This window comes from Stegostoma tigrinum, chromosome 7 (assembly GCF_030684315.1).
Source record: "Stegostoma tigrinum isolate sSteTig4 chromosome 7, sSteTig4.hap1, whole genome shotgun sequence".
Taxonomy (NCBI): Eukaryota; Metazoa; Chordata; class Chondrichthyes; order Orectolobiformes; family Stegostomatidae; genus Stegostoma; species Stegostoma tigrinum.
This window is the reverse complement of record NC_081360.1, coordinates 28,241,657-28,269,060: the sequence shown is the minus strand read 5'-3', so window position 1 is coordinate 28,269,060 and position 27,404 is coordinate 28,241,657. Positions and strand designations below refer to the sequence as shown.

The 27,404-nt window shown below is 38.8% G+C and overlaps 1 protein-coding gene across 5 annotated transcripts in view; it reads right to left on the bottom strand.

Annotated features, from left to right (window-relative positions):
* Positions 1-27,185, bottom strand: part of LOC125454004 (diacylglycerol kinase beta) — a 505,848-nt gene extending 478,663 nt beyond the window's left edge. For 3 of the 5 annotated variants that reach the window (XM_048534235.2, XM_048534238.1, XM_048534237.2), the window contains exon 1: positions 15,934-16,170. The gene's annotated coding sequence lies outside the window, so the exon portion shown is untranslated. Of the gene's footprint in view, positions 1-15,053; positions 15,669-15,933; positions 16,171-27,159 lie in introns of those variants that run through there. The other 2 variants (XM_059647135.1, XM_048534236.2) reach the window with 2 other exon arrangements.
* Positions 27,186-27,404: the final 219 nt, after the last annotated feature.

Genomic DNA, 27,404 nt, shown 5'->3' with positions numbered 1-27,404 from the left:
TCTGGATGACACTCAAACCTCTCTATACTCCTTTAAAAAGACATTGCTTATAACTCTATTCATTTTGACCTTTTTATCCACCCTGAAGTTTCCTGCTGTCCAGTTCTTGTAAAATATTGTCTACTAATGCTTCTACAAATGAAGTTGGAGCATTGTAATACGTTAAAAAGTGTTACGTAAATGCGCAATGTTTGGCCATCTGCTAAAACACCTTTTTCTAAAAAAAAGTTGAATTACTACACTAGCTTCTTGCATCATTTTACCAAGAAGGAACTTTAAAATCCATTTGCCAACAAAGCATACGGAAATATATAGAAAACCTTTATTCAAATGTTAGAAATTCCCTAGAACGTTATTTTGGCATATACTTCTAAGGTTAATGAACAGAGTACCCCGAGACTTGAAGTTAATAACCAGTCTGCACAGTAAGTCAAGAATAACCAAAAACAGATATAAGCACATAAATATACTACGGATGCTGGAGATCTAAAATAAAATCAGTGAACCTCTGGTGAAGCGCTGGCGTTATGTCCTGCTTTCTATTTATAGAAATATAAATAAATAAAAAATAAATAGAGAGCGAGACATAACACCAGTGCTTCACCGGAGGCTCACTGATGATGTTATCTGGAACGGTGACGAAACGTCCGAAAATGAACCTTCCAGCTCAGCAAGCAACCTCACATCCAGAACCTCAACCTGAGCTACAAATTTTCTCAAAACTCGCTGTCTAAAATAAAAAGCAGAAAATTCAAATTTTCAAGAGGCAACCGGGATTGTTGATGACAGTAATGCATTTGATGTGGACTTTAGTAATGGTTTTGAGGAGGTCCTTTATGATAGACTGGTCATGACAGCAAGAGCTCATGGGATCCAAGGCAAAGCGGCACAATGGATTCAAAATCAGCTGAGGCAGGAAGCAGAGGGCAATTGGTAGAATGAGGAAGCTAGTGTAGTAATTCAACTTTTTTTTTAGAAAAAGGTGTTTTAGCAGATGGCCAAACATTGCGCATTTACGTAACACTTTTTAACGTATTACAATGCTCCAACTTCATTTGTAGAAGGGCCTAGGCCCGAAACGTCAGCTTTTGTGCTCCTGAGATGCTGCTTGGCCTGCTGTGTTCATCCAGCCTCACATTTTATTATCTTGGAATTCTCCAGCATCTGCAGTTCCCATTATCTCTGGCAATTGGTAGAGGGATGTTTCAGTCACCGCAAGTCAACTTCCAGTGAGGTTCCACACGGCTTGGTGCTGATGCCCTTGTTGTTTTTTGTGTCCGTTAAATAATTTGGATTTAAATGTAGGGAATACGATCAAGAAGATGACACCAAAATCGGTCAGGTGGTTATTAGTGGACAGCATAGCAATAATCTGCAGGAGGATATCAATGAAATGGTCAGCTAGACACAGCAGTGGCAAACAGAATTCAATCTGGAAAAGTGTGAGGCAATGAAGTTCAGAAGGGATAACAAGATAAGAGATTACACTATGAACTGTAGACTCCTAGACAGTACTGAAGATCAGAGGGACCTTGGTGTGCACAGACCGTTGAAAGTAGCAGAACAGGTAGATAAGATGGTTAAGGTGCCATATGGGATTATTGCCTTGGGCAACCAAATCAGAGAATGCAAGAGAAGGGAGATTATACTGGAACTGCACAAAATGCTGGTTAGGCCACAAGTGGAGGTATGGTCACCACATTACAGAAATGAAAGCGTGCAGAGATTTACCAGGATGCTGCCTGAGCTGAAGAGTTTTAGTTGCGAAGACAGACTGGATATCCTGGGTTTGTTTTCCTTGAAAGAGTGAAGTTCAAGAAGGGGCCTCATAGTGGGGTACAAGATTATGAGGGATATTAATATGCTGGAAAGGATGGTGCTTTTTCCATTATTACATTGCCAATAACCAAGGGGCATACATGGAGGGTAGGTGGTCGAAAGCTAAGAGAAGAGTTGAGGGATTTTTTTTTCCACTCAAAAGGGAGAATCTGGAACTCACTGCCTGAAGTTAGAAATTCTCATAACATCTAAGCAGCTTTGAGATTTTTTTCTTGCATTTCCATAGGCTCCAGGGTTGTTAGCCAAAAGCTGGAAAATGGGATTAGCGCAGTCAGATCTTTGTTGACTGGTGTGGACATAATGGGCTGAAGGGCCTCCTGTACTATAAACATCTATTAGTCCGAGTTTGTAAGAACGTGCCTGAAAATCTCAGCGGCTCTTGCAGCATCTGTGTAGCGAGAGATTTAACATTTTGATAAATCAGATCAATTCTTCACACACAGATACAAGCAGTTTAGATTCTGCTCCTGGCTGATTACAGCAGGTTACTGATAAAAAGGAGCATTGCTGAAGAACAGTCATATTCAACTAAAAAAAAGTTAACTTTATTTCTCCCATCCCAAAAAAAATGCCAAGCATTTCAAGCCCTGCACCTCTTTTATGTTTCAAATTTCCAGTACCTGCAGCATTTTGGTCATATACTTCTGATGAAAGTAGATTCAGTTACCATCCATTGTGATTATTTTCATCTTACAGTACTGGAAAGTTAAACTATGCAAATAATCTTTCTGACAGTTTTGGCACTTCGTATCTAAAGATTCAAGAGACAATGGAGAGCCAGGTGGAAAGATGATAAAATACAGTCATTTTGCACACCTGAACTCTTAAAAGCAGGTAGCCTCTGCTTGATGACAGAGCTCAAATTTTTTTCAGAGGAGAGATTTATTGGAAAAACAAACATTAAAAGCTACATCCCATGTAGAATCAAGAGAGATCAGGCAATCCAGCCGTTCCAATATAATTATCACAGTTGTCAATTCAGCAGCATCCAACGTAGCCAGCACTAGCAGCAAGAGGTAGGAAGCAGGGAAACAGGGAACAGCAACATTATGTGGCAATAATCAAAACTGTAAAATTCAAATGTCAAAGAAAAATCACTCAAGTTGGCATCTAACAGCTGTTAGAAAATGAGACTGGTAAACTTGACAAAATTGTAACTTGGTTTACCAGTCTCAACCTAGGGATTCACAGATCACTATACTTTTTAAAACATATTTCTTTTTGTACTTATAAAGCCTGCGACAGCGCAAATCAAATTTCAAATTAAAACTAAGAGGACATATGTTCAGCAAGAAAGCATAATTTTCTGTATTCACTTTCTTCATTCCTCCTATGCTGAATGCAAGACCTTAACAGTGTAATGCCCTCAAATTCTCTTTCCTGGCACCTCCATTCTTTGTTCTTTCAGCTGTTCATTCAGCAAACTGTAGTTTTTAGTGGTTATTAACTAAACTTTAGGAGTTACATCACCAACTGTTTCACAAATGGCCTAATCTTTTTAACTGTGCAGATTTTTCCTCAAATTTGAAACTAAAAGGGGACATTTAAACTATTTTGCTATGCAAGCAACAATTTACTTGTGAATGCTCGTTTTTGCAACAATGTGACAATGAGAAAATATGAATGGCTTGCACGTGCTAACTGCTTAACATAGCCTAATAGTGACAGTATAACTACAATAAAAACAAAAGCTTGACATTTAAATAGGTTTGAGATTTGGCATATTTTTCAGGATTACCATCAGCTGAATTACAACTCCTCCCAAGTGAATCAGAGTTTAAAAAGTACTGTATTAATTAAACCTCAAGCTCTTGAGCAATGCATAAAGGTGGCATTAATTCTTATATGAAAACCAGACTGTTTTCATATTATACATCAAGCAAAGTCTCAGGAAAACAAATTGCTGTAAGTTTATACAGTTGATTCCTAGCAGGGAATACAATGGTCCAATGAAGTTATATTATGCATTGCACAGTGACTGTTATAAACCAATGATATTATTGGGCCAAGTATTGGGTCAGCTAGAGATAAGAGATTCAAGCCCCAGCTCTGGAAGATCAGCACCCTAATGAAGTGCTGCCTAGTCAAAAGGTACATCTTTCAGATGAAATTGTATACAGTCATGTCATTGAAAGCAAATTGGGAGAAGGACACAGAGAACTTACAAAGCAATATAGATAAACAAGTGGCCAAATCATTTGGCAGATGGGGTATAAATATCAGAAAACAAGAGCTTGTCCACTTTGACAAAGAACAGAAAAACAGATTTAAATAGAAAAAGACTGCAGAATGCCATGGAATGGAGTGATCTGGGTGTCCCTTTACAAGAATCAGAAGATCAGCATGAAGGTGTGAGTAGAAGGTGAATGAAATGCTGGTTTTTATTGCAAGAGGGTAGAGAATACAAACAACAAAAACAGAAATTGCTGGAAAACACAGCAGGGCTAGCAACATCTGTGGAGAGAAAGCAGAGACTCCAGGATAATCCTCAAAGGTTGGCAATGCATTCCTAGATTTTAAAAACCTACTCAAAATTAATCTAGAAACTTCAAATTGTTAAGTGTAATGTTTAAAAAACACACGTTTCAAACATTTGTCCTTTTGTTGTCATCTTAAAGAAGTGGTTGATTAAATATTACTTAAATTAACTACCTTTTGGTAGGCATTAAAATGTGTTATAGAAAGTGAGGAACTACACAAAAGCAAAGGGAATTTTTAAAAAGTGGATTCTTTTTAAAAAGATTTGCAAATTAAGTATACCCCAGATGGCAAACAGGTCAGATTTAGTCATCATAGTATCAAAATACTGACAATGTTCGTGATCGCTAACAAGCATTACATCAAAAACAAATTATGACAATTGCAGATCTAAATCAAATTGCAAAGATCTGTCAGGAAGATTGTCTAAGATCAGAACAGTAAGATTACTTTCAAAATCACCTGATTCATTATGGACAGATGCAGAGAATGGTGTTCTGGCCATTTTATGTCATGTTCCCAGAAGTGCCAGTTTCCTTGTGATTTTGGCATCAAATAAACATTTTCCCCCCTCAAGTAGGATTCTAGTCCTTAGCCAGAAAACTGTGTTGATATTCTATGCTGAATATATTATTATGGGAGCTGATGACAAAAATGTGACAATCACCTATGGTTCAATAATAAATTAAAATCTAACTGATGGAATAAGATTGCTATGAATGGTTGTCAAAATTGGGAAAAGTTGAACATAGCCAAATGTTGAATTAAGCTGGAGCTATAATCAAATTGTTTTCTCTTAATGTTACCATACAAATATACTAGAAAATGCTTTGAACCACTTCACATAAAGCATTTTGTTTTCTCCTGAACCATACAATTAAATACATACAACATCTCTACAAGGAAAATATAAACATATTTAATGTTTTCTCTAAGTTACATTGCTTACCACAAAACGTTTTAAAATCCATTCACCAGTGCTTCTGTTGAGAACATCCGAAATGTACACCAGTGTGCATTTCACCTACTGGCGAAAGTAACTTGTCATAACATTTGATCGATACTGCAAGAACTAACATTAGTTTCCTCATTCTCAATTCAAATTGTATCTGAGGCTATAATGTTGCAGCAGGAATATTTATTTATTTGTTGCAAAATCATGACTAAACAAAAGAACAAATATATGATTTTGACATGAAAATTATAAACTAGTTTTAATTATTTGCAAGAATAGAGGAAATAGGATCAGGTGACAAACCTTGTGGCCCCTCATGCCTGCTCGCAAATTCAACATGATCACGGCTGATCTCTCTTAACTATGCTTTCTTGTCCGCTTCCATATTCCTCAATTCTACAGTGATCAAAAATTTCAGTCTTGAATACACTCAACTACGAAGCATCAAAATCCATCAAACAGATCATTCTGAAGTTAAAGCCAGCATTGCCAACTGTGGTTAAATCTATTTGCAGAAGCTTCATCACATGACTTGCCCCAGGCGCCAGCCATCAGTTGGCCAAGCCATTCATCCTTGTGACGCACTGCCTTCCTACATTAACTGGAAAGCAAAATGGACTCATTAACCAACTGGATTATGCTTGCTGTCAGCCAAACGACCCTTCCAATACTTTTGAATTAGGAAAACAGCAGTGTTTAAAGAAATGACCCAAAAAAAACAATTTAAATTTCCTCACAATGGTTCTCCAGGTAACTATTATTGCACTTAACGGTAACCTGAAGGTTGATCTTCAATCCCTTAAGACTCCAGGGTAATCCTCAAGAGGTGGCAACAGAGTCATGAAGTGGGTCAACAGTTTAGGTCAAACTCCATAACAGGTTTCAGTTTCTCCAATGTGATGGGTTTACCCTATGCTTAAATAACATTGGAAGTTCACTCTGGCCAAAAAAATGTAATTCCAAATTTGACAACATAGCCTTAATTATTCTGAAGATAAGCTTTGTCCTTGGCTGCTTTCTCGAACTAGGCATACACTGTAAACAACAGTACAACTCCGTTTAAGATTAAAAGGAACAAAATTATGTAAGTTGTCTTGATCCCTTCTCTTCAGTTTTTAATTAGTCACAAGAAAGCCCATTGAAGAGATGGATTCTCACAAGGAGTCCTTTAAAATCCTGGACTCTAATTAAATAGATTAAAGAACACTACTCATCTCAATCCTTTGATCAATTTGTATTTCACCGTAACATTCTTCTTTTACATGGAAGGTTTGTAAAAAAAAAACAAAAATCTATATTCCTGAAACAGAGACAGATTTTGTGAAAGCTTTTCATCCTGTATTCACCAAGGCAATTCACAGGGAAAGCCTCTAGTAATTAGAGCTCAACTGTCAGTCTCCCCTCAGAACTAAAAACAGGAAAACTGTCAGGACAGACATACCAGGCCATCACATTTTGTTTACTTCAATGTAAAGGTCCAGTAGGACCAATATTACTTTGCAACCAAACCCACTAGCTCAACAAGAAAGTCGACAACCTTGCTTTGTTAACTTTTCTCCCCTCTTTAGAAATTCTCATGCCATATACATTTGGATCTTCCCTTTGAGTTAGTATTCGTGTCCTGATGAGTGCAAGGCAAAAACCTTCGACAGCGTGTATCTGTTTTGCTAACACCCAAGTTCTGTACTACCAAAATAATCAATAAAATCATATCACTATTTACTTTGCACAGATCTGCAGCTCAACGTACATGTTATCTAATTGACAAATTCGACAGTCACATCCACACTTTCATATCTCTATATCCCCCAGAAAAATGAACTCCTGCAGTAAACTGTGGCCTCAGAAGTGCAAAATGTATCCCCAGACTGAGCTACAGGCCGCATGAAAACTAAGTTTAAACTTTAATCCAGTTTTAAACCTCAACCATAATACAAATATTTTAGGTAATGTTTAGAAGCCAAAAATAACCCTAAAATGACATGCAAGACCACACATTAAAAGGTTAACGTTTAGGTCTGTGATTTACAGATGCTCATGGAACAGAAAAATTTATACTCAACACATTATACCATCAAAACTCCTCAAACTCAATCAAGTTTCTCTATTTTGCCTTTAACACAGCATCTTAATATCTTACTGTTTGCCTTCTGAAATTTTTTTCCCACAAAAAAAAATTTAAAACAAACACACTGTGGAAACATTGCTTGGAATCTGAAATCTACTGTAATATTCATGTTGCAGAGAAGCCAAACAATTACCATCTCCTACAGACAGACAGTCTACTCGACCACTTGACATTCAATTGTGTTACTATCACTGAATGCTCCCCACCATCAACATTGTTGGGGTTACCATTGACCCAAAACGCAACTGGCCTCACCACTTAAATACAGTGGCTACAACAACTGATCAGAGGCTAGGGATACTGTGGCAAGTAACTCACCTCCTGACTCCCCCAGGCCAGTCCATCATTTCCAAGGCACAAGTCAGGAATGTGATGGAATACTCCTCACATGTCTAATGAGTGCAGGCCCTACAACACTCAAGAAGCTTGACACCATCCACAACAAAGCAGCTCACTTGACTGGCATCACATCACAAACACCTACTCCCACCACCTCTGACACTCAGTACACAGTGCAGCTATTATCTACAACGTCATTAGACAGTACCTTCCAAAGCTATGGCCACTTCCATCTCGAAGGTCAAAGACAACAGATACATGGAAACACCACCCCCTGCAAGTTCTCCTCCAAAGCACCCACCATCTGGACTTGGGAAATATACTGCAGTTCCTCCATAGTCGCTGGGTCAAAATCCTAAAATTTCCTCACTAATAGTACCATGCATCAGCCTACAGCACATGGTATGCAGCAGCTCAAGAAGGCAGTTCACCACCATCTTCAAGGTCAATTAGGGACAGGCAATATACGCTGGCTCGCCAGTGTCAACAACATCCCACGTGAATAGTAAAAGATCCACTCTGATCAGAACGAGATCTGAAATAAGCATGATATTTCCTACTTTCACACAAACATTGTTTCCACAATCCCAATTAGATTTTTCAGTTGCATTCAATGCTGGAGAAAAACCTACATTAAAAGGAGTCATAAATGCCATTCAGCCTTTGAATAAATTGACACATGCTGCAAGATTTAATCTTGAAGCACCTGATTCAAGATTTTGGTCACAAATCTAACTTGGCAAGTTCTCTGATCTAAGTCTCACAATTATTTCGAATGCCTTAAGACTACGATCAATATTGCAATTGTTTTATTTCTGACTGGAGACAGTTATACGAAAAGGGAGAGGATCTCAATGGTAAAGCAGCTCAAACAAAATTAAAAACTTATTTCCTTGTGGCAAGAAAGTCAGTACTTCAAAAGATTGCCTGTAGCCATGACAGTTTATACATTTTTAATTACCTCAAGACTCAATCCATACAATATTCTACAAAATTCCAACCTAATTAGTTTCCTGCACTGTGCTGCTCACCCATCAGTACTATCCAAATTGACCTTCACCAGGCTCCTTGTTCCCTAATGCAATTAATTTAAAAACCCCACGTCTGGTTCAAGTTCCACCTGCCAATATCTTCAGACCCAGAGACAGGGACTGTACACTGTACCACCTGAGTTCTTCTTTCGCTTCAACTATATGCTAATTACCTTGCCCACTTTTACAGCCACACTGACACTTGCAGAGCAGTTCAATTGATTTAGCACACACACAAAGTGCAAAAACAGACAAAAGTAAAGCAAGCTAGAAAATAGGATTCAAATGAAATACAAAAACTGCCAAGTTCTTTGAAGCAGAATACCAAAATAGGAAGGTTTAAAAGATTACCAAAGAAAAATGGACAACTTAAAATATTGAATGGAAATAAGAAATTAAAAATACAAATGCTTTAAGAATTACAACAGGCAGCTTTACAGAATAAGGAAACAATGCAAATTAACATGAAAATTAAAAAAGTTATTTACAAAGGAAAGGACATTTTAGTATATAATTTCATTATGCTCCAACATAAATTTCTTTGCATCTAGAAACTTTAATCTAGAATTTGTACCAATATAACTTTGCAATATTTCCAAACTGCTTTTTTTTCCACAAAAGCATTAGTGCAAAATAAAGAAGACATTTGTTATTAATGAAGATGATCAAACTCATCAGAATGGTCCTTACACATCACAACATCGTGGGCTGAAGGGCCTGTACTGTGCTGTACTTTTCTATGTTCTATGTTCTATGTTCTATCAGCGGCATGTCGACTGTCAGAAAAGTGACAGCTGGAATCCTAAACAGTCAGTCATAAAAAGGAAACAAGTGACATCGCTTTTTGAAGATGAAGCTGAACCTGTGTCCCAGATATATTAAATGATAAATGCTCCACCGGTCATTTGAAATTTTCCTTTTAATCATTGAGAATAAATTTCAGTGTGTTTAGTGTTTAAATGGTTCGTACTCAAATTATTCTCGCCCATGTTCAGTTCAAAATGAAAAATGCACTCTTAAAACTGCTCAAAAACCTGGTGCAAGCATAATATTGTCATATGTAGCACATTAACCTACAATGGCATTAAGAACTTAAGTTAAACATAGGCACACCACCGAGTAGGAAACAAAGGGTAAAAAGCATTGATGAAAACAACTTTCCTTTTTTGCATTCTAGTTTTACAACAGTTTTCTGATGACATGAAACAAGAAACTAAGTGTTCAATTAATCTGGTCTCTCAGCTTTACTTCACTGGTGAGGAGGCACTTCCTTGGGACATCATGTGAATCTTCCTATTAGATTTTTGCATCACCATAGAAAAATTAACAGTGATGTTTTGATTTGTTTTGTTATGAGGGATGTCAAAGTGAGGAAAGTTGGGTGACATGCAAAAAAGCACGTCACAATGATGCCAGCTAACAAAGGGGAAGCTGGGTGAACTCAGCAGGCCAAGCAGCATCTTAGGAGCACAAAAGTTGACGTTTTGGGCCTAGACCTTTCAGCATAAAAGGGGGATGGGGAGAGGGTTCTGAAATAAATAGGGTGAGAGGGGGAGGTGGATCTAAGATAGATAGAGGAGAAGATAGGTGGAGAGGAGTTGCAGTGGGATAGAGATCAATGCCAGGTCTGCACTAAGTCCTAAGTTATCTCATGGTGAGATAATAGGAACCACAGATGCTGGAGAACCCACGATAACAAGGTGTAGAGCTGGATGAACACAGCAGGCCAAGCAGCCGCAGAGGAGCAGGAAAGCTGACATTTCAGGCCTACGCCCTTCTTCAGAAATGGGGGAGGGAAAGGGGGTTCTGAAATAAATAGGGAGAGAAGGGGAGACGGATAGAAGATGGATAAAGGAGAGGATAGGTAGAGAGGAGACAGATAGGTCAAAGAGATGGGGGTGGAGCCAGTAAAGGTAAGTGTAGGTGGGGAGTTAGGGAAAGGATAGGTCAGTCCAGGGAGGACGGACAGGTCAAGAGTGCAGGATGAGGCTAGTAGATAGGAGATGGGGGTGAGACGAGGGGATAGGTGGGAAGGATGGACAGGGTTAGGGAGGCGGGGGCTAGCTGGGCTGGTTTTCGGATGTGGTAGGGGGAGGGGAGAGTTTGAAGCTTGTGAAGCTCACATTGATGCCATTGGGCTGTAGGGTTTCCAAGCGAAATATGAGGTGCTGTTCCCCTTTGTGGAACCCCTACGCTTGGGTCACACTAAACAACTGCACCTCCCAGTTGCAAGCCATTTCAACTCCCCCTCTCCTGTCCACCCTGGGCCTCCTGCAGTGCCACAATGATGCCACCCGAAGGTTGCAGGAACAGAACCTCATTTTGCTTGGGAACCCTGCAGTCCAATGGTATCAATGTGGACTTCACAAGCTTCAAAATCTCCCCTCCCCTGACCTCATTCCAAACGAGCCCAGTTTGTCCCCACCTCCCTGATCTGTCCTTCCTTGCACCTATCCGCACTCTCCCCCACCCCATCTCCCACCTACTAGCCTCATCCACACCCTGTGACCTGTCCGTCCTTCCTAAGTCACCACGTACACTCAACTATACTGGCTACCCACCAACACCGCCCCCCCCCACCTCTTTGACCTGTCTGTCTCTTCTCCACCCATCTTCTATCCACCTCCCCACCTCTCCCTACTTATTTCTGAACCCCCATCCCCCATTTCTGAAGAAAGGCCTAGGCCCAAACCGGCAGCTTTCCTGCTCCTCTGACGTATCACACAGTGAGACTGGTTTTGCAACCTCCCTAAAAGTATGGCTGTGAGACAAGCTTTACAACTATGCAGAAAACGTGCAATAGTGAGAACTGTATGCTTGAAGTTGATAGGAGAAAACAAAGATGTATACTTTGAACTTTTCATACGCTGAACATAACTAAATACTGAGACTCACTGCATAGCCTTTTTGATTTAAAAACCTGAGCAGAGAAGTGGCTGACAGTGCAGGTTGCTACCAACACTGCAGCATATTGGATCAATAGGAAGGTGAATAAATGAAAAACTAAATAGATCACAAAAAGTTAAAAGAACTGAAAAATAAAATATAGCTTCTACTCATCAGTTGGCTAGTAACCATGAATGTGACATATGATAGATCATGTCACAAAAAAGAATGAAAAAAAAGAGCATCTGGAAGTTTATGTTTCCTACATAAAAGCAGGGCCACATTTTCATAATGTCCTTCATTCATAAAATTTTAATCACAGCAGTGTTATAATGATAGGTCATAGGCATCATAGAACATTGCAGCAGAATGGTGCTGTCTCACTGAGTACAAGGGCCTGCATTTATGGTCACTATATCCTTAATAGGAGTTATCAATTTCAGTCGTATCATCATAATAATGTCCTAATTTGGGGATTAAGAAATTTCCAGCAGGTAGAAATATCATTTGGATCATTTACGTATCCACTGGTGTTCTAATGTCAAAACGAAATAAGAAGGGAAAAAACAGCAAGAAATTGCAACTCTTTTTGTATTAGTTCTGTTGGCAAGAATATATTGCACACAATATTGGCCTCAATTTGCTGCTTATACCTAACCTATTTTCTGAAAATATTATTGTGCCTTGTACAGTTACATATATATTCACAACATTCAAGCAACTGCATAAAGCCAAGTTATTGTAATAAAATGTTTCAAGGCACTTTACAGAAGCATTATTATATAAAATGAGAACCACATATTTGAAAGTATCAACTTCTATTTGTGGCATCTTGCTTTATTCTGACAACTAAAATCTCAGTGTGGGATCTGAGCTTTCCAAGACTGAAAAAAAAACAAAATGTGCAGGTACAGATATGGTAGCCAAAGTACGTCAGCATCATTATCTCATGATGCTAAACTGAATCCACTTGAAAAGTACACGTTCCATTTTCTCTCCTCCGGAGTCTTGTGTTTAGTTTATAATCACAATGTTTAGACATTTGAAAAAGAAAAATGATACAAAAGCATACACGTTTCAGTAGGAGCTCTCAGCTGAATCTTTGATGTTATTCAAATCGCTGAAGAGCAATGATACTAATTTTGAATAGTTACTGCAGTACAACATTGAAGTTTTAAATTATCCTGTTACACAGGTCTTGAAAGGCCTGCAATTATGCAATAAGAAATGTTTGTCAGAATTTTGAGTCATACTGACACAGGGAGCATACTACTTTTTTTGAAAAAGGACTACGCTTTGGTTGGACTTTTTCTTCATGCACAAAGTCAGACGGAACAGGATTCAAAATACTTTGCCTCTGAATAACTGGATGAGAAGAGGACGCTGATTTTTGTCACCGCTCCCCCCCACCATCCTCTTGACTGATCCAATACAGTTCCAAACACATTAGGAGCACCTGCCCAAATATCACGTCTAAGGCTACCCAACCAGTGACCATCATAAAAAAAACTTGCCTTGACTTCAACTCATGTCCAAGTGCATTTTCCAGTCAGGGTCACTGAATCCCATCATATTTTCTTCATTTTAACGACAGTGGTTTTAAAATCCATGATTTGCGTCTTAACTGTTACCCTGACAAAGTTCAAATAACTGAGCACTGACAGAAAAGAACAATATTAAAACCTTTATTGTTGACGTACTCCCCATTTTATTCAGCTGAATATCAGGGAAAATCAATGTTAGTTTAAAACTTTTTTATGCGTTGTTTGATAAAATAGGCATGACTTTCCAATAACATTTTAAACAACCAAAGTTAATTTTATCCAAGTATAGGGTTTTTTGTAAATGATGTAATACTCAAATTTTAAAAACATACTTATATAGTTTGATGGCAGATGGATATTACCAATTGACTACATATTTCCTGTAAAATATCACAATACCTCTGCCTCAATCTTATTTCACAGATTATCCAGACATTTCTTCCTTGTTGCATTTTCCAATTTAAAAAAATAAAAAGTAAAATGAAGAATACTGGATCAAAGCATGTCTCAGAATCTGAATTTGTTAATATTTCTTTTCATGGGGCTTTCAATGCATAATCCTTAAATGATCTTTTCTTGATTCACATTTTCCCTGCAAGTTTAATTTCAGTTCCATGGTTGGGCCTGTTAATAATAAGTGTGAATTACAGACAAATGGTTTCTTGAATGTGTGCAATTAATATTGCAGCCTTTCATATATCTGTGCATAACCTTCAAGAACTGGACATTCACAATACCAAGACTGCAGTATTAAAATCCCTTCATTTCTACATAGGCCAAAAGAATAAAAAGCCATGTCACAAAATATTAATGAAAGCCATGAGATCAAAACTATTCTCCAGTATAAGCCTTCTAGCTACTGAGAACCACTCAACCAACAATTTAAATGCCTGTGGCTAAAAAGCTATTAAACAAAAAAGGTCACACTTCTCATAAATCAGACAAGCCTCTACTGCACTTCTTAAAAAAATACAACATAAACGAACATCTATTTCTTAATGTTCCAATTTGAGTAGTAGGATGGAAACAACCAAGTTTAGAAGTGAAATCGATTGTAAAACACCATTTTATAATGCAAAGTAGACAGATCATCTCAAGGACTGCTGACAAATTGAAAGGAACACTGGAAAACAAGAGCTCCAGTATCTTTGATAAACTTTATCGATGGCAGGGTTTTGCATGGTAAATGAGATCTGAAAAATGCAAAACTGTGGACAGCTGAGTGGCAAACTCAAAATCATCTGACCAACATGAAATTTCTATTATGAATCTTAAATTAAGAAAAGATTATTGGTGCCACAAAGAGAAAAAACATGAATGTTCTGTCTATTCTGTCAGCCAAATTGATGCAGACTCAGGTTTTATGATTCCAATCTCAACCTTTAAAACAGTTAAACAGCATATCTTGACATAATGCTCGTAATTATTTATTGGATATTAAAAAGTTCCCATTAATCTGAAAGCCATTGCAACATCAGAAATCCATCTATTTTAGGCAGTAATTTGATAATTTCCATTTGTTTACGTTGGTGGGTCCCAATAGAACAGGTTTGAACACGTTCTGGGAGTTAATCTGGATTTCGCTTTTAAAACTTATGTTCAAGTTTTTAAACAGTGCAATCAAATGTATATACTGTACAAACACATACTGGGATAAATATAGTAAATTCAGACGTTAATCATCATCTGGATGGGGTTGCCAAGGCACCTACGGTTCCGACGGCTCTAAACTGAATTGATCCAATACAGTTGAATTGGAAACAACGTAAGGTCTGTTTCCGTGCTGTATGACTCTATAACTGCTTGCAACATTGAAACGCCAACTTTAGTCGCTTAGGACTGGAACAACTTACTAATATTTGCTGATTTACGCATTCCAGTTACAAATGCTCAAATCTGAGAACCAAGGAATGGGGATCAATGTCAAACTTATAAAGTCGACACCCTACGTGTGTATTTGCTGCAACAGAAAAATCCAATCGGCTATAAATGGCTCAAACTATCTTCGCACCAAGTTGTCTATTTCACTGGTTTTCAAGACTTCAGCACTGGAGGAAAGCAAAATACCAAGGTCGATTTTATAACTGTCGCTCCATCAGCTTCCTTTAAAGCTAAGGTAATGCTGTTGCACAATGTGCAACTTTTCGGTCGCGTTCAGATGAGCTCGCACAAGTTGTCACATATGTAACCGTCTACTTGCAAAAGGAGCACGTATGCTCGAGGTTTCCGCATCCCTCAACGCGTTGACTTAGACAACGAAATCGACACACCGAGAAGATCTAAGAGGCTCATGTACGAATAGGAGGTTGTGGGGCCGGAGGGGACACTAAATAAGGAGGAGGAGGGGGGTGGAGGTTGGAGGAGAAAGAATGAGGGAGGAAATCCCATTGTAGACTTTGACAGGGGGAAGTGAATTTACATCCCAGTGCTGGGACAGAGCAGCCAGCGCTATCTATCCATCCGTTCGTCCAGTTCCTCCAACATAGCCCCAGTGACAGGGGCGAGGCGCAGGCGGTAGCTTTGCAAAACACGCCAGCCTCCTCCTCTCGCCTCGACCCCGCCACCCGACTCCCTCAGCAACTCAAACATACAGCGCTGCACCTTCCCAGGGCCAAGCGACTCTCACCCAGCAAACAATAACAACAACAAAGTCTGCTTTTACAAAACCAAAACATTTCCACCAGCTGCGCTGCCCCATTCTCTTCCGCACCCTTCTAATTCTTATTCACTCACCTCAAAACCTCTTCCCCCTTTCTCCTCCTCCCCTAGCTCCAGTGGCAGTTCTTCTCTCACGAATAAACTGCGGCTTATTTTACTTCATTTTTTTTGGAAAGCCGACAGTCAGAGCGTTGACTGGGTCAGTGCAAAAAAAATAAATTCTCAATCCTTTCCACTTTTAATTTTTAAGGAAAGAAAACGCGTCCTGAGATTCTCGTCTTTTGCTGGCAGGACAGGAGTTTCTGATGACTGAGTCGGGTGCGCGCCCAGTTCAAGCTGGTGCTGGCGCTCGCGCTTCCCCTCAGCGCGGGTTGGGGCGTGTCACGCGCGCGACCGAGCACGAGCCTAAAGCTCGCTCTTGCCGGAACCAGGGCACGCTGTGTAGATGCAGGCAGGAGTCAGAAGTCGCGAAGCTACTTCACTGAAACGTGCAGCCTCTGTTCTGCAATGGAAATGCACGCTGGCAATGACAGTCCTGTAATCTTGAAGGGTTTCTTTTAAAAGGAATTCCTTCAACACTACCCAAACACCGGACAAAGACCTGCATTGAGAGAGGGCCTTTTCAAAATCTCAGGACGTCCCAATTACCTCAGCTAATGATACATTGTGCCCGAGGCGACACGGTAGTAATATACAGAGAGTAAAATCTCACACATGAACCTGAGCAACAAGCAGTCATTAGGAAACCAACACCAGATTTGTTGTGAGTATAGTGGCAAGTAACATATTTTCAGCCGTGGAAAGCTACATGTTTTCACGCAGACCAGGAAGGTTGGGTATCAGGCTCTAATTTAGTACGATGATCCGAAAGGTTTTACACCAACATTTGGTGGTATATCGGAAGGGAAATCTCATCACACGCTCTCATTTTTCACTGGGACATTGTTCCACGTGCCGCGAACTGCGGCTGAATGTTTTTTATATGTTCACTCATCGCAGCAAGTGGAAAGCCATTGGTGAATTTATCGCAAACGGGGCATATTATTGGATTGTGTTTCCCCTGTCAGAACCGAAATAAACATGAATACGCGTGAAGCGGGAACTTCTAAAGACTTGGACAATACAGAGAGAGCGAGACAATCTACATGTCGTGATGTTCTGAGCTTACATGTAGAGAAGGGGGAGGGACTGCACAGTCTTGCTAGTTTAGACCGAATGAATTAAATGTCAGAAACACGTGGGGTGTTCGAAACCCTAATCATTCTACACCTTACACTACAATGATCACGCGCGAATCCCTAGCTTCGCTCCTGGTGAAATAGCGTTGTCCAATGTTGCGATCTAAAACGCTTCCCATCACAGACATGCAAAGTAAACACCAGGATTGTCTTGGTTGCTATGACTTCATCCGAATGTAAACAGGGTATATTTTGGGATATGACGCCAGCTGCCATGAGTACAATCCTTTATATGTTCCAGAGAGTAGTAATGTAGCTGCAGGGGCCAGGAAAGTTTAGAAATGCCGTACGCATGAGTTTCATAAGCTGCTTTCTCTGCAAAATGAAAAAAAACTGCGCCCACATATAATCAATCACATTTCATCTGATTTCCGAGTTCGTGGGAAGCGATGCTGCATTCACACACTCGAATTCCGATTAAAGTGACAGAACACATTCGGGCTGCAATCAAAAACAGGTTGCTGGGAACTTCACGAATTTGCGGACTGGTTGTATTCACCTCTTGACCGAGAAAGCCTCAGCGCTGCTACCTCACGGATGAGGATAACAACCGATCGAAATATTAATTGTTAGGTAACTAATATTCGCGGTTGCAAAATAGTTCAGACTAAATGTTGCAAAGTTATAGGTACTGGGCTGAAGCGTTTCAGTTATGAAGAGAGATTGGACAGACTGGCATTGCTTTATTTAGAGTAGAGGAGACATAATTGACATGCACAAAATTACTTTAATAGTGTAGACCGGAAGAGATTCTCCCCTCGCTCGAGAGTTCAATAACCGGCGGCGTAGATTTAAGGGGCAGAAGGTTTAGAGGGGATGTGAGGAAAAACCTTTTTTATTTCAGAGGGTATCAGGGATATGTAACTCACTGCCTGTAAGGATGATAGGTGCAAAACCTTCTCTGCACTTGTAGTGTCAAGACACATAAGGGTGTAGGCCACGTGCAGAAAATGAGATTTGAATAGTTAGACGGTTGCTATCGACTGGCATGTACGCAATGGGCGAATGGGCCTTTTACTGTGCTATAGATCCCTAAGACTATAAACACGCGTAGTCATTGGAATCCTGGTAAACTCTTCCATTGTTTATCTGTTGTTTCTCTATAAAGTAAATTGTCTTTGAATGAATCTGTCACAAACCTATATTAACACTGAAAATTACAGAGCTGAGAAAATATTTACAATACCTGTAGCTGTTTTGAAGGCTTTTCTTTCTCCATAGGGAGGATTCTGAATGAGGTAATGTGTAAAATGGCTGAAAATCACTTTCTTAATACTCTACATAACTATTTAGATTGTAACCTGTCCACTGGTCAACAAAATAGCCATTTTGCTGTTATGAAGTTTTCTTCCTGCTGTTTTACATGCCATTCTATCATATTTTTGTATAACTCTTAAATGTGACTGTGCATTTACCTCCCAGAGGAATACCAACAGCCTCCCTCACAATTCATTATTCAATAGTGTTTCTGTAAATCCCTAATCACACATTAAACTTTATGAACTGCAGTTAGTTCCTAGGACACGTTCCTCTGTCTTGATCTCTTGGTGACCATACTAATTCATGGATAATTCTAAAAAGACAATGTCTTGTTACTCTAAAACTCATTGGCTTTGCAAACGCCTCAAAAATATAATTTACTTTAAACAGCACAAAAACATTCATTCTATAATTAGCTTTAACTCATTTGGTGCCACCAATACCTGACTAATTTCAAACTGAGAGCTAACAGAACTAAAGGAGTGCTGCGTTATCTGACGTGCAGCCCGTCAGAGATTCAGACAATGGTGGCATAATGAGAATGCGCATATTGGTAAATTAATAAAGAATGAAGTGACCCTGATACTGACATCAACAGTCACGTGCTATTGATCTGCTAAGTGAGGGTGAAATAATCTGTTTTAAAGCCATATTAGTAAAATGAGGATTCAACACATTAAATAAAGAGTATCTGGAGTTTGTGAGGTCAAGACACTAGTCACTTTTGAGTGAGGCAGAGCCCCAGTGCAACACATTAAGAATGAAAATGTACAGACAAGTGATTAGTGTCTCAGCAGTGCAACGTTAAACCACAAGTCCTAAACCTCATGGGAGCCTAGCTCGTGAGGGGTGATTAGCTATTAGTTGTTTCAGTGAAGAAAAAACAAACCAACTGCCCAGAAAGCATAACATTTTTCCACTGTGATTTCATGATGTCCCAGGTGAATAATGCCTCTCAATTAAATCCAACAAACACAGATCATTCATCTCACTTGTGGAAATAGGTGTGAAACTGCAGGCTAAGCGATAACTGCACATCACAATGTAATTGATTATAAAATGTTATATACTTTTTATGAGATGGAAGAAAACATTTTAATTACTCATTTCCAACATATTCAAATGTTGATATTCAGTTCATGTAGCATGGATATAATGGTTTGAACTCTGCTGTGTTGTCAGGAAATTTAGGAATAGCTGGGCGTGGGGTAGCACTGTAATATTAGAATGAGTTCAGGAATCTATTCTATGTCCAGTAAGTTCTTTCAGATGGTGGTCAGGCAGAATTCCTATTTTGAAGGAGCTCAGATGCAGTTGGAAGAGTGGCAAAACAATTATTGAAGGTAAGGAATTAGTTCACTTTTCAAGAAAAATGCAAAATTCTTCCTGAAAGCAGTGTTTTCAGGGAGGAACAGACACCAGACAGGCTTTTAGATTAATCTGGAGCAGATTTGCTGTATTCTATCCTAACGATAAAAGCAGGTTCATTTCAAAGTTTATGAGCTGTAGAGCATTAAGGCTTTTCAAAAACCATAAGTTTCAGTCATTATGGCTGTGGATTCTGGATGAGTCACTTTGTTAATGTGATGGCTTTGATGTATCTGGTCGTCACCATCATGTATTGTAGGAGATAAATCATGGAGCTATAAGTGCCATCTCAGACTTAAGGTTTTGGTGTTTTCTTTCAATCAAACCTAAAGGGGGAGATGCATGCTGTCAGACATAATAGGAACTGCAGATGCTGGAGACTCCAAGATAACAAGGTGTAGAGCTGGATGAACACTGCAGGCCAAACAGCATTTTAGGAGCAGGAAAGCTGACGTTTCGGGCCTAGACCCTTCATCAGAAATTGTCTGTGGGTTTGGCTCAAAATGCAAGAATATGACATTTTATGTTGCCTTTTTTCCATTCAACTTTTGAGACACATTCTGAGGTTGCTGGTACACGTGAGAAATACAATGTATGCCCACTTAAAGAAAAGCAAGGGCATTTAAATTCATTTATTTTTGAAAAAAAGGATTTCTCTTCATGCTTTCTGGGCATAGCAGAGTCACTTAGGAGAGTAGTCTAAAAGTCTCCTGACAGCTTTACAGTGGGATGGAAAAAACAGGAAGAAATAATAGGAGCTTGTAAGAAGAATACTGCAAGAATGATGGGTGGTCTTTATCTTCTTGTAGATTAGACAAATCAGATTGATAGATACAGCCTGGAAGCTGAATTCAATGATAATATTTGGGAAAATCTCTTAGAGCATACATTCGAGTGCCAACCAGAAAATAGACTACTTTAGATTTGGCAATGTTCAATGAAAGAGAATTAATTAATAACCTTATAATAAAGGAGCCTGTAGGCATTAGTGATTGTAACATGATAGAATTTCACATTCATTTTGCAGTTGAGAAGTGTGGGCTTAAGACTGTTGTCATAAACACGATTGCAAGCAATTACCATGATATTAAGACAGAATTAGAGAAATGAAGTTGCAAATGGATTAAAATGTAGGACAGTAGAGAATCAATGGCAGACATGTACAGAGATCTCTCATAATTCTCAGCAAAGAAAAATTCCTTTGATTTAAAAAATGCTCGAGAGAATGTTGTATTATCTGGTAGGTCAGAAATTTGAACAAATTTCAGAAATTGGCGAGGAATGATGAAAACATAATAAAGATGAATAAATGAGAGTATGAGGGAAAGCAAGCTGAAAGTATAACAAATAGATTTTATCAAGGAAAAAGTATTTGATGTGAGTGTTAGTCCATTAAAGGGTGAGAATAGAAAATCATGGAAATGATAAACAGGTATTTTGTGCCTGTCTTCACTAAGACACACTCAAAAAACAAATCATGTGGCAAAAGACAAGGAGAAACTTAAACCATCATAACCACAAGAATAATGATATTGGGAAAACCAATAACTACATGTTGGCAAGCCCTCTGGACCTGATGGCTTAAAATAATCAGAGATAACATGCATTTGTTGTGATCTTTCAAAACTCCGTAGATTCTGAAATGGTCCCAGCAGATTGGAAAGTTGTTAATCTAACACTTCTGTTCAAGTACAGAGTGAGATGAAAGCAGGAAGCTGTAATGCCTGTCATGGGAAAGTACAAGTAATAAGGAGACTATAGTTGGACATTTAAAAATCATTTTACAATCAAGATTCAATGTGGTTTTGAAAAAAAAATTGTTTACTTTACTTTGTCAGAGAACTCTAATAATATTCAAGGAGAATCTACAGATGTGGTCGATTTGGGTTTCTAACAAGCATTCAACTAGATACCATAGCAATGGTTACTACACAAGATAAGAGCTAGTGGTGTTCATTTAACATGTTACCATGGACAAGACTTGCTTCGCTAACAGGAGTAGCATAAATGGATCCTTTTTGGGTTGGTAATCTGTAACTAGTGGAATGCAACAGGGGATCTCTGCTGGGGCGTAAATTATTAATAATCCATTTCAGTTTCTTGGGGTCAAATGTATAATAGCTAACTTTGCTGATAACACAAAAACATGAAGGAAAATAAGTTGTAAGCAGGACTTAGAGTCTACAGAGGGATTTGGATAAGTTGTGAGTGGATAAAAATAGGTAGATGGATTATAATGTGGGAAAATCAGGAGCCTGTCATTTTGGCAAGACAAATAGAAAAGCAGCATGTTATTTGAACTGAGAGTGATTACTGAAAACTCCACATTACAGTGTCATCTAAATGTCCTAGGTCATGGATAACTAAAGGTTAGCGTTGAGTTCCAGAAAGAATCAGGAGGATGAAGATTTAAATACAAGACCTTTATTATGGAGATATTTACTCTCCATGCAGCAAGATTAGACGAAACTTTTCTTGCATAAAGGGGCCAATCAGTCTCTTAAAGTGATAATCTGCCATGTTTACACAAACATACAACAGTTAGGGTGCAGGTGCAGCAAGTGATTAGGAAGGCAGATAGAATCTTGGCATTTGTTGTGAGGGGAATTGAATATATAAGTACAGCAAACTTTGCTTTAACTGGTACCTTATGAATTGGCACCCTCAATAAACCAGCAAAAGCTATATACCTCAAATATAAGGAATTTACTCTACTATTGCAATCTCCAAGTAGTCAGTTTGGTGTGTGCATATGTAAGCTCTCTGGCGTTAAAGTTTTACTTAAGGCAAAGTTGGCTTATTATTTAAGTGATTTCTGCTGTAAATAAAATATAACATTGTTGCGTACATCCCCAGCATTATGTCTCTACTACTTAATGTGTGTTTTAACATTGATTATGTGGACCTTTTAATCAACTGGCACACTCCTGATCCCATTGGTGCAAGTTCATAAAACATTTGTTGTTGAGAAGCTGCTGTAGCTATAGTGGACTGTGGTTCAGCTCCATTTGGAATACTGTGTGTTAATTTTGGTGTCTTTGCCTAGGAAAGAATATAATTGCATTTGAAGCAGTACAGATAATGTTCAGTCATCTGATTCCATGAAAGGTTTATCTAATCAGAGAAGATTGAGCAGATTGGGCATATACCCATTGAGTTTCAGAAACATACCCATAGAGGTTCAGAAACAGTGATCTTATCGGAACACACAAGATCCTGAGAGGAAATAACAAGGTGGATACTAAGACGATGTTATTCCTTGTTAAGAACACCAGGAATATTTTTAAAAGTTAGTGGCTTCCCATTTAAGACCGTGAGGAGAATTTTCCGAAAGGGTTGTTGGTCAGTAGAAAACTCTTCCCCGCAGAGCAGTGGAAGCAAGACAGTCAAGGGCTATAGGGGGCAGACCTATGAAGTGAAGTTGAGACCACAGTCAAATCAGCCATTAGCTTATCGCAAAGCAGAGCAGACTCAAGGGGCTGAATGGCCTACTCCTGTTCCTTGTTCTTCTGTGTGTCACTGTTTGTTTCTGCAGGAAGGTGCACAGCAAGAGTCAGGAAATCTGCTCAAAGGGACATAACTCAGAGCTACTTAAATACATACGCAAGCTGTTCTGTCAAGCTGTAAAGAGCTTTTGCAAATGTCTGAAAAAGGAAATGTGTAGCTAAAGTAAACATTAGTCCCTTAGAATAGAGATCAGAGAAATTATGGGAAATGAGGAAATGACAGAGACTTTGAACAATTAGCTTGTGCATATCTTCAAAACAGAAGAGACAAGTTACATACCAGAAATAAAGGATGAGCAAGGGGCTAAAAATAATGATAAACTTAAAGTAATTAATTCTGGAAAAGAGAAAATAGTAGAAAATTTAATAAACAGAACTATGAGCAGAAGTTAGCCAAACTAGGCTTGTACCTACTGGTGTTTAGAAGAGCAAGAGGGGATTTGATTGTAATATACAAGTTATTGAGAAACCTTGTAAGGGTGGATGTAGGAAAGATGTTCCTCTTGTTGGGGAATCTGGAACTAGGGAGTTACTGTTTAATTATAAGGTGTGGCCTATTTAAGAGAGAAATGAGAATATTATCTTTGGATGTTTTTAAGGCAGAGTGAGGTAGATTCTTGATAACCTTTCTCTCCCTTATTTATCAGGGTATGCTACTTCTACTCCTAAATCAAATGTATATTTCACCCAATAAAACCCTCAGATGTATGCTAAAAGAGGTAGCTGCAGATATAGCTGCACTGGTTATGCATTTCCTAGATTCTGGAGTGTTCCCAGTAGATAGGAAGTAAGCAAATGTGATGTTGCTGTTAAGAATTCTTAACAATGCACTGAGAAAAACATTATATAATCAAGCAGAGTCAATGTGATTTTATGGAGGGGAAATCATATATGGCTAACATACTGAGGGAGTTTCAGGATTTAACTATTAGGGTGGATAAAGAGGAGCCAATTGATTGAATATACTTGAAAGTGCTTTCAATAATGTGCCACATAGAATATTAATAAGAAAAATAAGGCCTTGTAGTGTTGGGACTGCGTATAAGCACAGGTAGAGAATTAATTCACGAACAGGCAGTATAAAAGTAGGCATAAAAGGGCATTTTCAAACTACCAAGCCATGACCAACTTGGTGCATGACCAACGGGTTGCCACAACGATTAGCGCAGGGACATCAGCATTGATCCACACTGATAAATGAGACAAGGAGATTGAGTGTAATGTATCAAAGATCATTGATACAATACTAGATGGGAATGAAAGCTGCTAGGAGGACAATCCGCAAATAGAAATGGACAAGTTACGTGACTGGGTAATAAAGGGATTAGGGATTTTGGAGTATAATTTAGTACATGTGAGGCTGTTCACTTTGGAAATAATAATAGAAAAGCACCCTTTGGGTGAGAATGCACCTTGATCACAGTGTTGACCTTGGAAGTGACTTAGCACAGGCTCACTTGGTTGCTGGGATGCATGGGATGCCCTTTGATGTGATGCTCAGTAAACTGGGTTTTTACTGTGTGAAATTTAGAATGAAGACAGGGAACATAATTGAAACAAGCAAGATTACAAGGGAACTTTGTAGAATGGCTATCCAGAAGTTGTTTCCTCTGGCTGGAAAATCTAGACACAGGGACAAAATCTCAGCATAAGGAGTTGATCATTTAGGACACAGTTGCGAAATTTCTTTAAACAAAGGGTTCTGAATCTTTGGAATTCTGTAGCCCAGAGAATTGCAGAAATTGAAGTACTTTTCCATTTTTGCACATATGTGTTGTGTCATATATATACTTGCAGGTGATCAAAGCATTCTTAGTTTTAGAGGTGTCTACAGTGGGTACAGCCTATCTCCAAATTGGTCCAGATCTTCTGATGAAGATCAGATCTCACCTTCTGCAAAAGCAGAAAAAGCACAAACTCAGGAGTTCCGGCAGCATCTGTGGAGAGAAAGCAGAGATAAAGTTTCAGGTCCAGTGACCCTTTGTCAGAACCTTAAGAGGAGTTGTCTATGTGAACTTCCAAACCAGGAGCCTTCTCAGTTGAAGTTATCCAGCGTAATCCAGGATTCCATATAGTCATCAGTGAAGTGGATCACTATTGAAACCATGGTCCTTTTCTCAGGAGGGTTCCTACCGTATTCCAGGATTTAAAGGGCTTGAATTTACTTTCATAGATACTGAAAGAAGAAAAATGAGTAAGGCCAATGAGGGTTTAGGATGCCAGATAGTTGGGGTGAAGGGTGCCTGGCTGATGAAAGCATTGGGATGCCAGATGGATGAAAAGCCAAGGTGCCAGTAGGACGGAGGTAGGCTGACAGGAATATGAGGGGCTGGGGTGGCAGATGGGCAAGGGCATCTTTCCCGGTCAGTGAGGGGTATAATACATGAGAAGGTCAGGCAAGGTCTTTGCTGGGGAGTGCCCAGTCTTGCTACTGGAGAATAACAGGTCTCTAGGCTAAGGTAGGGTGGGTCAGGAAGTTCAGGTTGGGTTCTGCCAGGAGAGAGAGGCACAGTGTTGGGTTCCTTTGGGAAATTGAGTTATGGAAGTCAGCCTGATAGTTTACCAAGCCTCAACAGGTTTTAATTCCTCTAATGTTTCCTGGGTAACTACTAAACTGATATCTTCTGAAGTCTCCAACTCTCTAACTTGGTGCTGGGGAATTTTTCAGAGGGTCTCACACACCAGACAATTGCCCATTTGATATTGCAATTTCCTGGACATTTCAAAAGGAGTCAATTGAATTGGAACTCCTGCCTATGCTACAGAAATGAATTTCTTCCTATCGGAAGATCTGGGCTCCTAAGGCTTACTATGCTGTTTATTAGCTCAGAGGTCAAACTAATCCTACAGGTTGGCTTCTAAGCATGCCATGAAATGGCATAATCCTACGCCTTATACAGTGGCTCCTGATGAAGGTTAATTGCCTTGAAATGTCAAATCTGTTTGTCTCTTGACAGGTGCTACCTGACCTGCTGAGTATTTCCACCCTCTTCAGTTTTTATTTCAGATTATCATCATCTCTGATAATTTGATTTTGAAATATTGAACACTGTTACAGTCCAGAGTCAAAATGTCATCAGCAAACTATGTTGAGAGGCATCAGTGAATTTCTCAGATCTCAGAATTATTTCAGTTCGGGGTTCACTACTGGCATTTACATGCAACATTGACATTTCATGGAAACTAGAATTCAGAGATAACAAGAATATTATTTTGGAAAATGTACATCACAAATTAATGTCACTGATGATAGTTATTCAATGGCCACTTTTGCTTGCAACTTAATAAACAATGTTGAGATTCTTACTCTCATAAATATATTTCTATTTGAGCAAGGCAATGAAAGCGGCTCGTACCTACAAAACAATGCAAACAAATAACTGGACAATGGAAATCTGAAACCAAAGCAGAGTGTGCTGGAGAAGCACAGCAGGTCAGCAACATCTGTTGAGAGAGAAACAGAAATAATATTTTGAGTCCAGTGACCTTTCATATGTACCCTTCTGACGAAAGGTTACTGAATCCAAACAGTTAACTCTGTCTTTCTCTCAACAGATTTGCTGTGTTTCTCCGGCTCTCTCTGCTTTGGCGGTTTAAGGAATTGAGGTGATATTACAAACAATAAAATGTTTTTAAAAAAATAAATGTAAGACTATTGCATATCTTTTCTTAAAAGAAAAGGAAATATAGAGCTTGTATCTATGCTTTATATATGGAGGTTCATTCACAATGATATAAAATTCAAAGTGACTGTCGAAACCACTGTGTCAAACAATGATTTGCAAATGAGTTAGGAAGTGCAACCAGCAGGCCTTAAAGGAAAATGAATTTTACAGTTGCTAACATCAAAGCAAATAAAGTTAATTTAAAAGAAATCTAGAAAGAACAGCAAGCAGAATTTATCCATAACATCAATTACTGTCACTTACGGCAGGGAGTTTCTTTGTGTGATTGATGAGAGAATTATCCAGTCTTCTCTATACAGGCTGGGAAAAGTCTGTGAAAAATGAGGTTGATAAAAAATTACATCTTTTTCAGTATCTACTTGCTTAGTACAACACCCTGATGTCTTATAAATTATATTGCATAAAGAAGCAAATGATACTTGTGCTACAAAGTATATGATAGGTTATGATATTTTTGTAAACTAGTATTTAGTCTGGTATTTTTAAAA